Raw genomic sequence first — 14,836 nt, forward strand, 5'->3', positions numbered from 1 at the left:
GCTTACTTACATCATGTAAAAGATATGCAAAAACTTGTATTCATACTATTTATGCAAAAACTTGTATACATATATATGTATATATATAGATAGATAGATAGATAGATAGATATACAGTTTTATTACTAAAACATTAAAATCACGGGGAATTTAATGAAACTCCTACTCTGGGAGAATGCACAGTGTACCTGTGGCTTCCTGGTCCTGCAGGTCCTGCAGTTTGGACAGCTCTGGGTCAGGCACCTCTCTGCGGAGGAAGCCCAGGGAACACTCTCAGGGGTCAGTCTAGCAAGCATGTCAAACCCACGGCCGGCGGGCTGCATGCCACACGGCCCACCAGCCGCGAGTTTGATATGCTTGGGGATTTAAGTTCTTCTTTTTTTTTTTTTTTTTTGGCACTTTAAGGTTCCACAGATGAAGATTTGGAACAGCCTTATCCAGGAAGCCTTGTGAGGAAGCTCCGCTCTTCTGCCCCATCTGGCACATCCTGCCACATCTGGCTCCTGCCTCAGACCACCAGGCAGGAGAATCCAGCTTTCCTGTGTCTGCTGGACATTGCTCCACCAGGACTCAGAATTTGCTGTCAGAGATGACTCACAGCCTAATACCCTTTTCCAAAACTCCAGCTGCTGCTGTGCGAGCAGCTACCCTGTATGTGCTGCAGGCACTGCCTTCTAAATGGAAACAGAAGGCCCCAGAGGGTGCCACGGCCGCCAGAGAGGAGTTGGGAATGACAGTAGCATCACAGACTCCAGTGGGATTAAAATGACATAACATTTAGAACATCAAGAAAGAAAAATACAGAATAAAATAAAAATAACTGAAACGAGAATAGCAACTCTTGCTCAAGTTACACCCCATATTTTGTAAATGTAATAAAAAAAAAACCTATCCTGTTTACAATCAAACCATCAAAGAATTAGAAATTTGGAATTAAGCAAGTTTCTTTCTTTTGTGGTGTCCTCACTGAATCTAAATTTGTTCTTATTTTTATTACATATATTCACTCATCAGAACTCCACATAATCACCAGTAGTTAGTGAAATATGACATAAAATTATACTTACGGATAGGACAAAAACAACTTAAGAGAGCAATTAAAGTGATTCCACAAGCTGGAGTAAGTTTGTTTAATCTCAGAAGTTTAGGTAATTAACGTACAGACCAAGCTCCGCTGCAATCAGATGGAACAGGAGCCACAGCGCTTCCCCAAACAGTGAGGACACCTGGGGCACTTTTTGAAATACTGACTTGTTACACTACTATTTACTGGAAAGAGAGACATTAACAGGATGAAGATTGATTTTACACTATGTTTTCAGTGTTAGCATTACTATGCAAACTCTTCACTGAAATATTTGAAAAATTATCTCTCTTTAAGATAACATGAAGTCTCGCTATGACCTTCAAAGAGACTTGGCCCTGTGATTTCCATCTCATGGGAACACAGTCATTGAAAAACTAAAATGCTTCTCTGTCTCTGGATCTGTTTTTGTTCATCAGTTTATGTTGTTCATTATATTCCATAAATGAGTGAGATCATGTGATATTTATCTTTCTCTGACTGGCTTATTTCGCTTAGCACATTGGTCGGCAAACTGCGGCCCCTTGAGTGTGGCTCTTCCACAAAATACCACGTGTGGGCGCGCACATACAGTGCGATTGAAACTTCGTGGCCACACTCAAGAGGCCAAAGAGCCGCATGTGGCTCGTGAGCCGCAGTTTGCCGACCACTGGCTTAGCATAATGCTCTCCAGTTCCATCTATGCTGTTGCAAATGGTAAGAATTTCTTCTTTTTTACCGCAGCGTAGTATTCCATTGTGTAGATGTAGAAGCATCGATCAGACCATCAAACCTCAGAGGGAAGGTAGGGGAGGGTGGGGGTAAGGGGGAGAGATCAACCAAAGGAGTATGCATGCATATAAGCCAAACCAATGGACACAGACACTGGGGGGGTGAGGGCATGAGTGGGGGAGGGGGGACAATGGGGTGATAAGGACACATATGTAATACCTTAATCAATAAAGAAAATAAACAAATAAAAAATACTACTAAATAAAAGAAAAAGAAAAACTAAAATGGATAGTCCTGAGCTAGGCCACCATTAAAGACTATGAATGTGTAATGATAACTGAAGATGACATGGCCCGCTTCTCACAGCCAGAGGTCCTACCTACCAGAACCTAACCGAATCCAGGACATGCATGACAATGGCCCAAGTACTGGATGAGGATCAGCCAGGGGATTTTTTTTCTATAGAAGAGGTGGAGGTAAACTTGGACCTTAACTCAGCCTACAGTGTTTACAATGAGGACAAAAATCAAAAGCCACCAAGACCCAGTGATGGTCCCAGGAAATGGAAGCTGAGAGTGATAGGCTGAGACAGAGAAACAGAAGAGTAGTTGGCGCCTGAGAAACAGCCGTGGTGACTTCCTCAGCCTCCAAATCACAGCTCTCCAGCCTCGGACAACAGTAGAGGCTCACACGGCTTTGACTCAGTAAGGACAGGTGTGCTCTGGACCAGCGGTCGCCAACCGGACCATTGGTGGTCCCTGAGGTCCGAAAGGTTGGCAACCGCTGCTCTGGACAGTGTATTTAAGAAATGAGGGAACGGTGAACTGTAGTTCCAAAGTAATTAAAATATTAATTACTTTAAAGTTTTGCTGGTCAATGGAGTAAGTCTCACCTATTTTGAAAATGTGCTCATGGGAGTCTTTAGTGTCTGACCAGGATGAGTAAAAGAGGCAGGAGAGAGCTGTGATGTGGGGGAAAGACACTGAACTGATAAGAGTCACATCTCTGATCTTCAATTTCCTGCAAAATGGACCAAAGAGAATAAAGAGAAATAGCAGGTAAAATGCCATATGTAATAAAATCATGGATTTCAAAAATACAACTACTTAACAGTAAGCCTCTATTTATCTTGGATATTAACCCCTTGTCGGAGCTGATGTTTGCAAATTTCTTTTCCCATTAGGTTGATTGCCTCTTTGTTTTGTTGGCAATTTCTTTTGCTGTGTAGTAGCTTTTTAGTTTGATGTAGTCCCGTTCATTTATTTTTACTTTTATTTCCCTTGCCTTTGAGGTAAAATTCATAAAATCTTCTCTAAAACTAAGGTCCATAAGTTTAGTACCTATGCTTTCTTCTATCTATGTAATTCATTGTTTCAGATTTTATATTTAGATCATTGATCCATTTTGAGTTAATTTTTGTATATGGGGACAACAAACTAGTCTAGTTTCTTTTTTTTTTTTTTTTTTGCATGTGGATTTCCAATTTTCCCAGCACCATTTATTGAAGAGGCTTTTTTTTCTCCATTGTATGTTTTCACCTCCTTTGTCAAAAATTATTTGTCCATATACATGTCAGCAAGCCCTCTTCTGGGTATCTACCCCCAAAATTTGCAAACATTTATTCACAAAGATATATGCACCCCTATGTTTATTGCAACATTATTCATGGTGGCCAAGACATGGAAACAACTGAAGTGTCCTTCAATAGATTCCATGGTACATATATACAGTGGAATACTACTCAGCCAGAGGAAAAGATGGAATACTGACATTTGTGACAACAGAGATGGACCTTGAGAATATCATGCTAAGCAAAATAAGTGACTCAGAAAAAGTTAAGAATCATATGGTTTCACTCATATGTGGGATATAAAACTGAAAGTAACAAATGAACAAATAAAACAAACAAACAAAAACTCAGACACAAACAGCAGTATGGTGGTTACCAGAGGGAAGGGGGTTTAGGGTTAGTCATAGGTAAAGGGGCCAAATATATGGTGACAAAAGATGATTTGACCTTGCGTGGTGAGCACACAATGCAATGTACAGATCATGAATCACAGAAATGTATACTTGAAACCTCTATAATCTTATTAACCAATGTCACTCTAATAAATTTATTTTTTTAAATGTAAGCTTAAATTCTGGATATGCAGTGGAGAATGTGTCTTCTTACCAGAAGAGCAAATCCAGATGTAAAATCCCTGCCAAATAAGCATACGAAATTTTGCAACCTTTGCTGTTGCCACTATTAGGAGATGCATTTGGAAGGAAGCTACAATGGAAACAAACAATAAGCACACAGAATCCAGAAATAAGCTTCCTGCAGAGAAGATGGTTTGAATTTTTGTTTTCTGACAACCCCGGGCATAGATAATAGGTGTTTTCTACAAATACATTGCTAAAGGCCATTTGACCAATATCATGCTAATATAAATCTCATCTCTCAAAGATGACCTTATAAAAGGGAAATACATATGTAATTTTATAACAAGATTAATGCCTGGGTTGCGGGCTCGATCCCTAGTGTGGGGCATGCAGAAGGCACCAATAAATTATTTTCTCTCATCACTGATGTTTCTATCTCTCTCTCCCTCTTCATTCCTCTCTGAAATAAATTTAAAAAATTTTAATAGGCAGATCTGAATAAATATTTTTTTCCAAAGAAGACATATAAATGGGCAACAGGCAATTAAAAGTTCCTCAACATCGCTAATCATCAGGGAAATGCAAATAAAAACCACAATGAGATATCACCGAACACCTGTCAGAATGCTAGTAGCAAAAAGACAAAAAACAACAACAAAAAAACCAAGTGTTGGCAAGGATATGGATAAAGGGAACTCTCGTGCACTGTTGGTGGGAATGTAAATTTGTGCAGCCACTATGGGAAACATTACTGAGGTTCCCAATAAGTACAAAATAGAACTACCATACGATCCAGCAATTCCACTTGTAGGTATTTATCTGAGAAAACAAAAATACTAATTAAAAATATATATGCACCTCTATGTTCAGTGCAGCATTATTTACAACAGACTGGTAGTAGAAAATACCTTTGGGGATGTCCAGCTAGAGCTACCTGCCTGCCCATTTTTTCCCACTTCCTTCCACCTATTCTTGATTCTACGCCTCTGGCTTCCTCCTGGACAATGCCCTGTTCATTATTCCCACTTTTACTAATATTTCCAACATTGCTCTTCTCTGCCTTCAAAAACATTTATCTTTCATAACCTAAAAAATAAACTATCCCTGTGACTTTCAGTCACTACCTTCTTTGTTTCACAGTTCAACTTGAAATTTGAAAGATTCCTCTATGTGTCTTTGGCTGCACATCTACACCCCCACCACCCACCACCCTCTCAACTGTCCACCATTGGTCTAGGAATAAGGAAACCCTATGGTCTCTTATGAATTATTCTCCTTTCCTTCTTGCTTCTGGTGGCCCATCACTGGAGTGACCGAGGAATAGGCAAGCCAAAGGCCGGGCCTGGCCATTTAAATGCAATACTGCACATTCTCTTACAGTTTTAAGTTCCTTCTACTGGGAGTTTGGTCAATGTCCCCAAGTTCCAAGTGCTATGTCCCAGGGCTGACTGAAGTCCTGAGCAAACAGTGAGAGGTGAGCCTGTGCTCCACACTGGGAGGGGTACTGTTTCCAGGAGATGTTTAATTCCTGTGACCTTGAGCCCTAGCTCCTATCTGGTGGTGAGGTAAGCTCGGGCAAAGGACTTAAGCCACTCCTAGAGAACACCTGGACCTGCCACCCTGCCACACACCTCAGAGAGATGCGGTGAATATGGATAGTTCTTCCTTCTGCCAAAGTAGTTCTCCACACTGCCCAGCGGAGGGGGCTCTCCTGGTCCCACATTCGGATGTGGGGTCAAGGCTTAACAGCAAAAGCCGTCAAGAGTCACTACCCTCGGTGCACATATGTCCTCTGAGGACCGTATCGAGCAGGGTGGCTAATTAAGATCAAGCTCAGAAGCTCCAGGATCCCTCATTCAAATACCATCACCATGTCACCACATTTCTTAGCAGGCACTAGCTCCCGTGCATGGAGCACAAAATAGAGGTGGGAGTGAAGGGGTAAGAGGGAACACAGGAGGAAATGAGACACTGAAAATACAAAGGCAAATGAAGCTGTTTAATGGTTCGTGGTAGTGACAGTCCTTTAGCCAAATCGCCTCCCCCATTCCTAATGCCCAGTCACCCTTCCACCAGGACAACCACTCAGCCAACTTGGCATGTCAACATGCTCTGTTCAGTAAGGTGATCTCTTCAAGGAATCTGCTGATTGTTTACGTGTTTCAGGAAACAACTTACTGTAATTGTGGATGAAATAATTTTTCATATTCCTGTAGACAATTCATTACTCACAAAGACACTGTCCTCACCTGAACTCTTTCTTCTGACTGCTCTGGTAAACTCTCTTTGTAATCATTTCACATCGCAGAAGAAACCTTTTGAAAGTTGGCTTAATCGCAACCCATCCTCTGGGGAGTGGGCCACCCTGATGACTGATAAGGCTTGTGAGAAACCTTGATTAAGATCTCGATTAGGATCAAGAACAGGGAGCAATGCCAGAGTCAATGTGGGATGAGACACAGGACAGCAGCTTCAAAGTCGGCCAGGCACAGTGAGGGCTGTTTGGCCTGCCTCAGCCTCCAGGAAGGATTCCTGTCCCACCACCCCCTACCTTACCCGCAGCTGAGATCTGCCAGGTTGGGAAAACAGCAGCCTTCCTTCCAGCTGTGGCTCCCTCAGTGGAGAGGGAGCCACAAACAGCAAAAATGAGGCTATACTCTCACGGGAATTCCACTGTGCAATGTTTTTCTGCTATTTTTAATCATGATGCTAAATCTCCAGGAAGTGGGAAGATGGGACTGAATCACTCAATTGATCAACAAGTAACTGAATGCAGGCAAACCCATCAGTGGGCCTATAGGCTAGAACATGAATCAAATTCCATGATGAGTATATACATTTTGATGTGTTATATTTTATCAATGTTTTGCAATAATTATCACTTAATGCCCACCAAACTTTCTTATTCAGGAAGACTCTTTAGAGACAAAACTCAGAAAATGAGGACTAAAACCAAATCCCCTACAGAGATTTGTGAGTGTTATATTCTTTCTCGGCACATTCAAAGGCTTCTACATTGGAAACGGTGACATGATTTGCTTGTATGGAAATAGTTCACTAAACACAGTCTTTCAGCTTTTGAAGTCTTATTGTTAATAAGTTTCTCTGGATTTACAATGTTGTGTAATTCGATGCCCAATAAATCATTCTTTTCTAAATTCTACTGTGACATGTATTTTTCCACATTGTGAATGCCTAGTAAATAAAAAGAAACATGTCATACATACTATGTCCTGTGAAAATATTACAGAGAGAAGCTTGAAGACAAGCCAAGTTCTCCACTGATTTTAAGTCTGGTTCAATGTTTAAAATAAAATCCTTGAAGATGACTTTGACTAGGTTTTCAAAAGTTCAACTCAACACTACATAATATTTATAATTTGTCATGAGGAATTCTCCAGAAGAAACAGATCCAAGAAATAATAAGCCCTTTGCTTTCTCCTGGGGGGCTGAAGGCAGGTCCCACATACTTGAAAAATTTATGAGGTTAGGAAGAGAGATACAGTTGATGCTCATTATTCACAGTAGCTATGTTCTGCAAAGTCACTGCACACACTGAATTAATAAATACTGAACCACTGCTGCTAGGCGGAATACAGGGATAGGTTCCTATAAGCCTTTGGTCACAACGTTTTTTTCAACTGATCGCACATAACCTTTCTTTTTTTAATGTGTGTTTCTGTTCAAAGACATCTTGTTTAATACATTGTTGATTCATTACCAGTGAACTCAGGGCCAAGCGCACTGTAACTCAGGCCTGAACAAGGCTTATCTAACTCTCCTATTTCCTTTGTAAGGCACATCACAGCTTTCCCGGGCAGGAACAATAGACAGCACCTCAGCACTATGCTTGGGGCCCATTTTAAACAGTGAATTAAAAAGCACAAATCTGTGGAAAACCTTACACTAAATAGATTGTGAGAAAAGGATACTGATTTACAGCCTAAGAGCTGAGGTCTTGTCCGACCTCAGCAGGGACATTCACATCGGATGATTCAAGTTTTTTGCTATTGTTCCCATGTCCACAAATGACCACAAAGCTCTGTGAGTATTGATTTGGGGGTTACAAATACATGTTAGGGAACAGGCAAATCAAATACAGAACACACTAATGAGGACGGACTGTACCTCGCTTCCCCACCCCGGAAAAAGCTGCCACACGCCAGGCTACTCAAAGGCACGAAGCCCTTCGAGGACCACCCCACCATGCTGGGGGGATGTCCCCTTATTCCTGAGCAGCCTGGTCAAGGCAGAGCTGGACCTGAGCTCTGCCAAAGGCCTCCGGAGCGGGGCAGTATTCCCTCCAGAAGAGGTTCTTCCACCTGTTCCCTAGAAAAGAAGGGGCAATAAAGAGACTATGCCCTGTCAACACATTTTCATTAAGGACAATTTGAATGATCTCAGAAGAGCTTGCAGTTTAAACTTCAGCCCATTTTCCCTGCAGGATATTTAATGGTGAGAAAAGTGCCTCTTTATCGAGCATTTTGCCTTTTCTAATTAAATTCTGGAAGAAAACTCAAAGAGTTCCTCTCCTGGTACTTCCTTAAGTCTGAACAAACAAGATGACCCCACGTGGTAGAGCGCCCAGAGAGGGAAGGTACCTCTTAGAAGCGCCACCTAACTAAATCAATCATGAGATTTTTCAAAAGGCCTACAATTCTGGAAAGAATAGACAGTGATATTTTCTCACGGGAGTTTTAAAAAATTCAAAGGTGGTTTCAATGTTTGTTTGTTTTTTAAGCCATAAAATAAGAACAATTAAAAATACAGTTAAGTTCTCTCCCACTCCTCCCTCCCTCCCACTCTCTCTAGAAATCAATGGAAAAATATCCCCAGGTAAGGATTAAAAAAAAACAGCAACAACAAAAAAACCAAAAGTGACTATAAGGATTATTAGTTAAATATCTCCGTGTTTCAAATATATCTGTACAATGTGTCTTTTCTACTAGTAACAAAGGTTGGCTTGGTTCACAGGAATCATGGCTTACAATGTAAATTAGAATGAAAAACCAGGTGCTCAATACATGTTCTTTAAGTCAACTAAAAAAAAAAATACCGTTAAGCCCAGGCTGTGTTGCTCAGTGGTTGAGCATTGACCTATGAACCAGTAGGTCACAATTTGATTCCTGGTCTGGGCACATGCGCAGGTTGCAGGCTCAATCCCCAATAAGGGTGTGCAGGAGGCAGCGAATCAATGACTCTCTCTCATCATTGATGTTTCTATCTCTCCCTTCCTCTCTGAAATCAATAAAAATATTTTTAAAAAAGAAAAAAATTCAGTTAAAAAACATTGCAAGGAGCACAGAATTGTTCTATTAAAGACATTGATGAATTAGTTACTATAATTGAACCAAAAACAAAACAAAAGAAAACCCACAAAACCCTCAGCTCTGAGCTTTCCAGCAGCAACTAAAAAAGGGAAACCTTGTGATACATGGTTTTCATTAATAGACAAAAGCCAGCACACCAGCTCATCCAATCTAGAAAGAATACATTTTATGGGTAGTAACGCGTTAAGCGCCACGCCTGTTTTGTCTTCCTTTCCATTTAGCCCGCGATATCCGATTTCACCGATATGCTGGTGGCACCAGTGACTGACCGGTCCGGACGGAAAGTATAGTGTCAGTCACCGGTGACTGACATGGCGCTTAACGTGTTAAAGTCCCACAGATATTTATGGTGCCAACACCACTTTTATTTCTGATGCCTTGGTTTCTGGGTCAGCCAATGTTCTCTATGGCATCACCTAGCAGGTCGATAAGAATACGGAGCTACTGCTAGCCTCATGAGTCAACTGCCATTGTGACAGGGGAGAGGGCTGGCGACTCTTCAATATTTCAGTGGGGGCACAAAGTGAGAGAGACACCTCTCTCAGTTTTATTTTTGAAGGATAATACTGATTATGTGTAATAGCCACATTGTGACAAGCTAATCAATGACCAAAAAACATGTTCAAAAACACCTGGAGGCTCCCCATCTCCCTTTGTCTCGATGGGCTCTATTCTGTCTGTCCTCATATTTTTCTCTTTTTTTTTTTTTTGCCTTTTTTCCCCCTCATTGGTTGCTTTCACTAGCCCCACCACCACTCCCACACGTAGGATTTTTCCATCTTAACTGGCCACACTATAGACATGAAGTATATTGCTACTATTTATACTTTATAACGTGAATAAAGACATGTGCTTCCTGCTACTATTTTTAAGGCAGTGTTCTCATTAAAAAATGTTTTTCATGTAGAAAAAATGTAGCCCAGCTTATTTTATCCTGAGCAAAGATGCAGAGAACGTCCTGGCCAGGTGACTCACTTAGTTAAAGCATCGTCCCATACACCAAAAGGTTACAGGTTTGATTCCTGGTCAGGGCACATACCTCGGTTGTGGGTTTGATCCCCGGTGGAGGCACACATGGGAGGCAACCAATCAATGTTTCTCTCACATTGGTGTTTCTTTCTCTCTCGCTTCTCCTCTTTCTAAACTTAATAAAAACATATCCGAGGGTGAAGATTAAAATTTAAAAAAAGATTCAGAGGGGAAAACAGGAGGCTGTCAGCAACCTGCAAAGGAATGCCCTCAAATATTACACAGGAATAAAAAAGATTTCACTGCAAACACAGCCCCTTCTCTGAATCCATGCATGGAAAACCCAACCTGCTGCTGAGGCCAAGTCAGGGGAAACGTCTAAAAGTTAGGCAGGAATCCCAGCCGAACATCTGAGTTCAGAGGGACAGCAGGCCAGTCCTTCTCCCTCTTGCACACCCTTAGAAGGGATATCACTGGAATCCTCTTAGGCATCAGCTAGCACCTGGCAGGTCCAGGCCTGTGGGGCAAACCCACTGACCCACCATCAGGTCAGTCCCATGAGGCAGAAGGGGTATTTAGCAATGAACGTACTGATACCCTCTGATGTGTGGAGAGGACTGACAGTCTTGTTGATAGCTATCAATTACACTAAACCTAGAGATTAATTAAAAACAAAATGGCATAATTGAGAGCAAAACATAAATAAGTGTGGTTCCCAGAGTCTTGCCAAACTATAGTAATCAATGCTTAATTTCACTCACAACTGATTTCCAATAAATCTCAATCTGCACTAAAAATAAATGTTTTAACAGCCCTTTCACTTCCATCTCTCAAAGCTCTCAAAGGCCCTGGGTTTAGATGCAGGACAAGAGCTGCTCTTTCTTATTATCTTTTCCGTCTCCGTGGAGACCACATTCCTCCGCATCGCACCTGTGTGTATCATAAGATAAGCTCCTTTCAGAAGGACTGCAGGCTGGTTTTGTTACCGCCATAGAATAATTCTAACAGGATAGCTTATAGCTTCTGACTTTTTTTTTGAGCCATGAGACTTTTTTAACCTTTCAAGATGCCAGGCGATTTTTATTTCCAGACATTTAAAAGCAACAGAATACAACTACCTTTCAAACAGACTCAATCAGTGGTCTCTCCATAATCTGACAGAAATGAAGGGTAGTCCTGACCAATTGTTCCTAATTTGTTTTTCCATTTTCAGTCAGTTTTAGAACACGGATCATTTAATTTATTTATTATTTATGTGTCTGTTTGTTTTTAATCCTCACCCGAGGACATTTTTCCATTGATTTTTAGAGAGAGGGGTAGAGAGAGGAAAGATGGAGAAACACATTGATCGATTGGTTGCCTCCCGCATGCGCCCTGACCAGGCCTGAGCCAGGGAGGGAGGAGCCTGCAACTGAGGTGCGTGCCCTTGACCAAAATCGAACCCGGAACCCTTCGGTCCGCAGACTGACACTCTATCCACTGAGCCAAACCAGCCAGGGCTGAGTTTCTTTTCTTTTTCATTGCTTTTCTGAGAAAGAAACAAGATACTTTAGGAAAATGGCCCAATAATTGATTAAGAAGTGAGCCTCAGTGAAAAAGTATCAAAAATGCCTGAGGATATATTTACTTTTTTTTTTTTTTACTATAAAATCATTTAATATTCAAATTCTATGAAACTCCTGTCTATGAATGTACTTAATATTTCCTAATATATCAAATCATTAAATTTCACATACAACATTTCCAGAAGCATTTATACAAATGGTGGCTAATTTTTAAATGTCACTTTTTAAAGTGTCTCTTTACAGGAAGAGGCCTGTTCCTTTCCAAACCAGATGGTGATTTCCGAGAAACACTTTAATTCAGCAAGGTCTTAAATTTCTTCTGCCATATTACAGCCTTTCGAAATCATCCTTTCTTCAAGCTTCATTAAGGCATAATTGACAAATAAATTATAAGATATTTAAAGTGTATAACATGATGATTTGAAACATGTATAACTGTGAAAGGATTCCTCTTTCATGCTAACACATCCATCACCTCACACATTATCCTCCTTTTCTTTGTGTGAAAAAATTTAAGTTCTACTCTCGTAGCCAGCTTCAATTGTGCAATAAATCATTATCATTAGATCCTCAGACCTTATTCATCTTACAACGAAAAGTTTATATCCTTTTACCAACCTTTCCCTCTTTTCCCCATCCCCCAGCCCGACAACCACTATCTATTTTTAGTTCCTATGAGTTCAACTTTTTTTTTTTTTAGATTCCATGTATAAGTGATACCACGCAGTTTTGCTTAGCATAATGCCCTCCAGATTCATCCATGTTGTCACGAACGGCAGGATTACCTTCTTTTATGGGTGAATAATATTGCATTACCACATTTTCTTGATCCATTCATGTACTGATGAACACTTGGGCTGTTTCCAGACCCTGTTTATTGTGACTAACGATGCAATGAACATGGAGGGCGTATTTATCTCTTCAAGATCATGGTTTTGTTTCATTTTGACATATACCTTGGAGTGGAATTGCTGGATCCTATAGTATTTCTATTTTTAATTTTTTGAGAAGCCTCCATACTGTTTTCCACAGTGCCTGTACCAATTTACATTCTCACCAACAATGCCTGAGGGTTACCTTTTTTCCACATCCTCGCTAGCACTTGTTATCTCTTGTCTTTTTATAACAGCCACCCTAACAGGTTGGAGGTGACATATCATTGTGGTTTTGATTGGCATTTCCCTCATGATTACTGATGTTGAGCACCTTTTCATGTACCTATTGACCACAGGCATGTCTTCCTTGGAAAAATGTCTATCCAAGTCCTTTGCCCATTTTCAATTGGGTTATTTGTGGGTTTTGTTTTTTTGCTATTGAGTTCTAAGAGTTCCTTGTATATTTTTGGATATTAGCCCCTTATCAAATATGTGGTTTGCAAATATTTTCTCCCACTCCATAGACTGCCTTTCCATATTGTTGACAGTTTCCTTTGATGAGCAGAAAAATCTTGAACAACCAAACTAGCTGTTCCTTTATATTTCAATATTATAATTAAGTGTACACGATAGCTTTATTCTTGTACTCAAACTCTTTTCTACATGTAACAGGATATTAAATGGCCAAAAGCTGAAATAAGGGTCAGCACACTATAGAGACTCATCTACACAGGAGTTGCCAGGATGAGGGCACACATTGTCACCACTCTGAGCTCATCTCCCATCTCTAGCCTATTTGAATGAGGAAAAACGTTTAAACAGTTGTCGGATTAGTAAGAATTGCTATGGAGTTGCCCCTCCTTCTTAGAGCAGGGAGGGAGGGAAGATATTCTCCCTCCCAGTGAGGGCAGCACATGAACTCCCCCATGAGAGTGAAGGTGCAGAAGACAGCCTACAGGAAGAAACACATAAACTTCTAATGCTGCCACCAGAGAAGGTGTAGAGGAGATGCAGGAGAGGGGGGGAATGTACGGAAGAGACAAGGGCTGCTGGAGCTGCCTCTAACAGGACAGGGACTGAGGACAGTGTAAGAAGCCGACACTACCAAAGTTTGGTGAGGCAGTGATTTGTAACTTGTCCTGTGGGCCAAGTGGACAATGCAGAAGGCAGCATAGGATTGGATCATCTGAAGGGACCCTATCCAAGAAGGCTGCCTGCCACTGGAGCAAGGGGATGCCAGCAGAAGAGACTGGAGCTGAACCCCTAAAAGCAGGAGCCAGGAGAGAAGGGCATGAAAAAAGTTCAGGTGGAAAACACATTCCACCAGACAAGAATGGAGAAGTGTAGGGGTGTGTGTGTGTTGAGAAAGGTGTGTGTCAGAGGGTAAGGCAAAGCACCACCAAAGTATTCTATGAGCGAAAGTATTCAGTAACCAAAAAAGAGTTAAAAGACTCAAAAAAAGGCCAATTTCCCCTTTACCTCTCACTCTCTCTGCCCTGACCCACAGAAACCAGAAGCCTGGGTAGAGCAAGGGGAATCGAGGTAAAGGGCCACACACCCGTTCTCTGTTGCAGGTTTCCAAGTCAAGGTCAGCCTCGAGCTGAAGGAAATGTAGAAGCCTTGGATTGAATGATGGGGGATGGGGCTTTTTATTTCGATCATATTGGACTTTCAATAACTGAAAATGAAACTCAAAGGCTGTGACAGATCCCTGAGATATAATCTAGAAAAGCAGAAGAAATTCTACAAATACCTAATGACTAAATATTAAATCAAAGTTATAGTATGAAGCAAACATTTTTGCTCCCAAATCCTTAACCAGGGTCCACCAGGTCTTATGCAATCTAGTCCGTGCCTGCCCTCTGGCCTACCATGCCCATGCTCACTCAGCTCACTCTGCTCCAAACACACTGGGCAGCCATGGGTTCTTCCAACACTCAAACTTTCCCTGACCTCAGGACATTTACACATGCCTTTTCTTCTGTCTGGAACACTCTCTCCCAAATTATTATTGAGAAAAGGTATTGAAATCTCTGGTTATAAATGTAGATTCATCTGTTTTGCCTTTTAGTTATACCAGTTTTTATTTCAATATATTTTGAAGCCCTATTATTATATGCATAATCTCTTAGTGTTGTTATAGTCTCTTGATTC

General features: G+C 41.1%; 1 protein-coding gene across 3 annotated transcripts in view; it reads right to left on the reverse strand.

The window, feature by feature from the left end:
• The window catches only part of PDE8B (phosphodiesterase 8B), a 161,365-nt gene that overhangs the window by 103,912 nt on the left and 42,617 nt on the right, over positions 1–14,836 (reverse strand). The window lies entirely within an intron of this gene.

The sequence above is a fragment of the Myotis lucifugus genome, unplaced genomic scaffold (genome assembly GCF_000147115.1).
Source record: "Myotis lucifugus unplaced genomic scaffold, Myoluc2.0 scaffold_0, whole genome shotgun sequence".
Taxonomy (NCBI): domain Eukaryota; kingdom Metazoa; phylum Chordata; class Mammalia; order Chiroptera; family Vespertilionidae; genus Myotis; species Myotis lucifugus.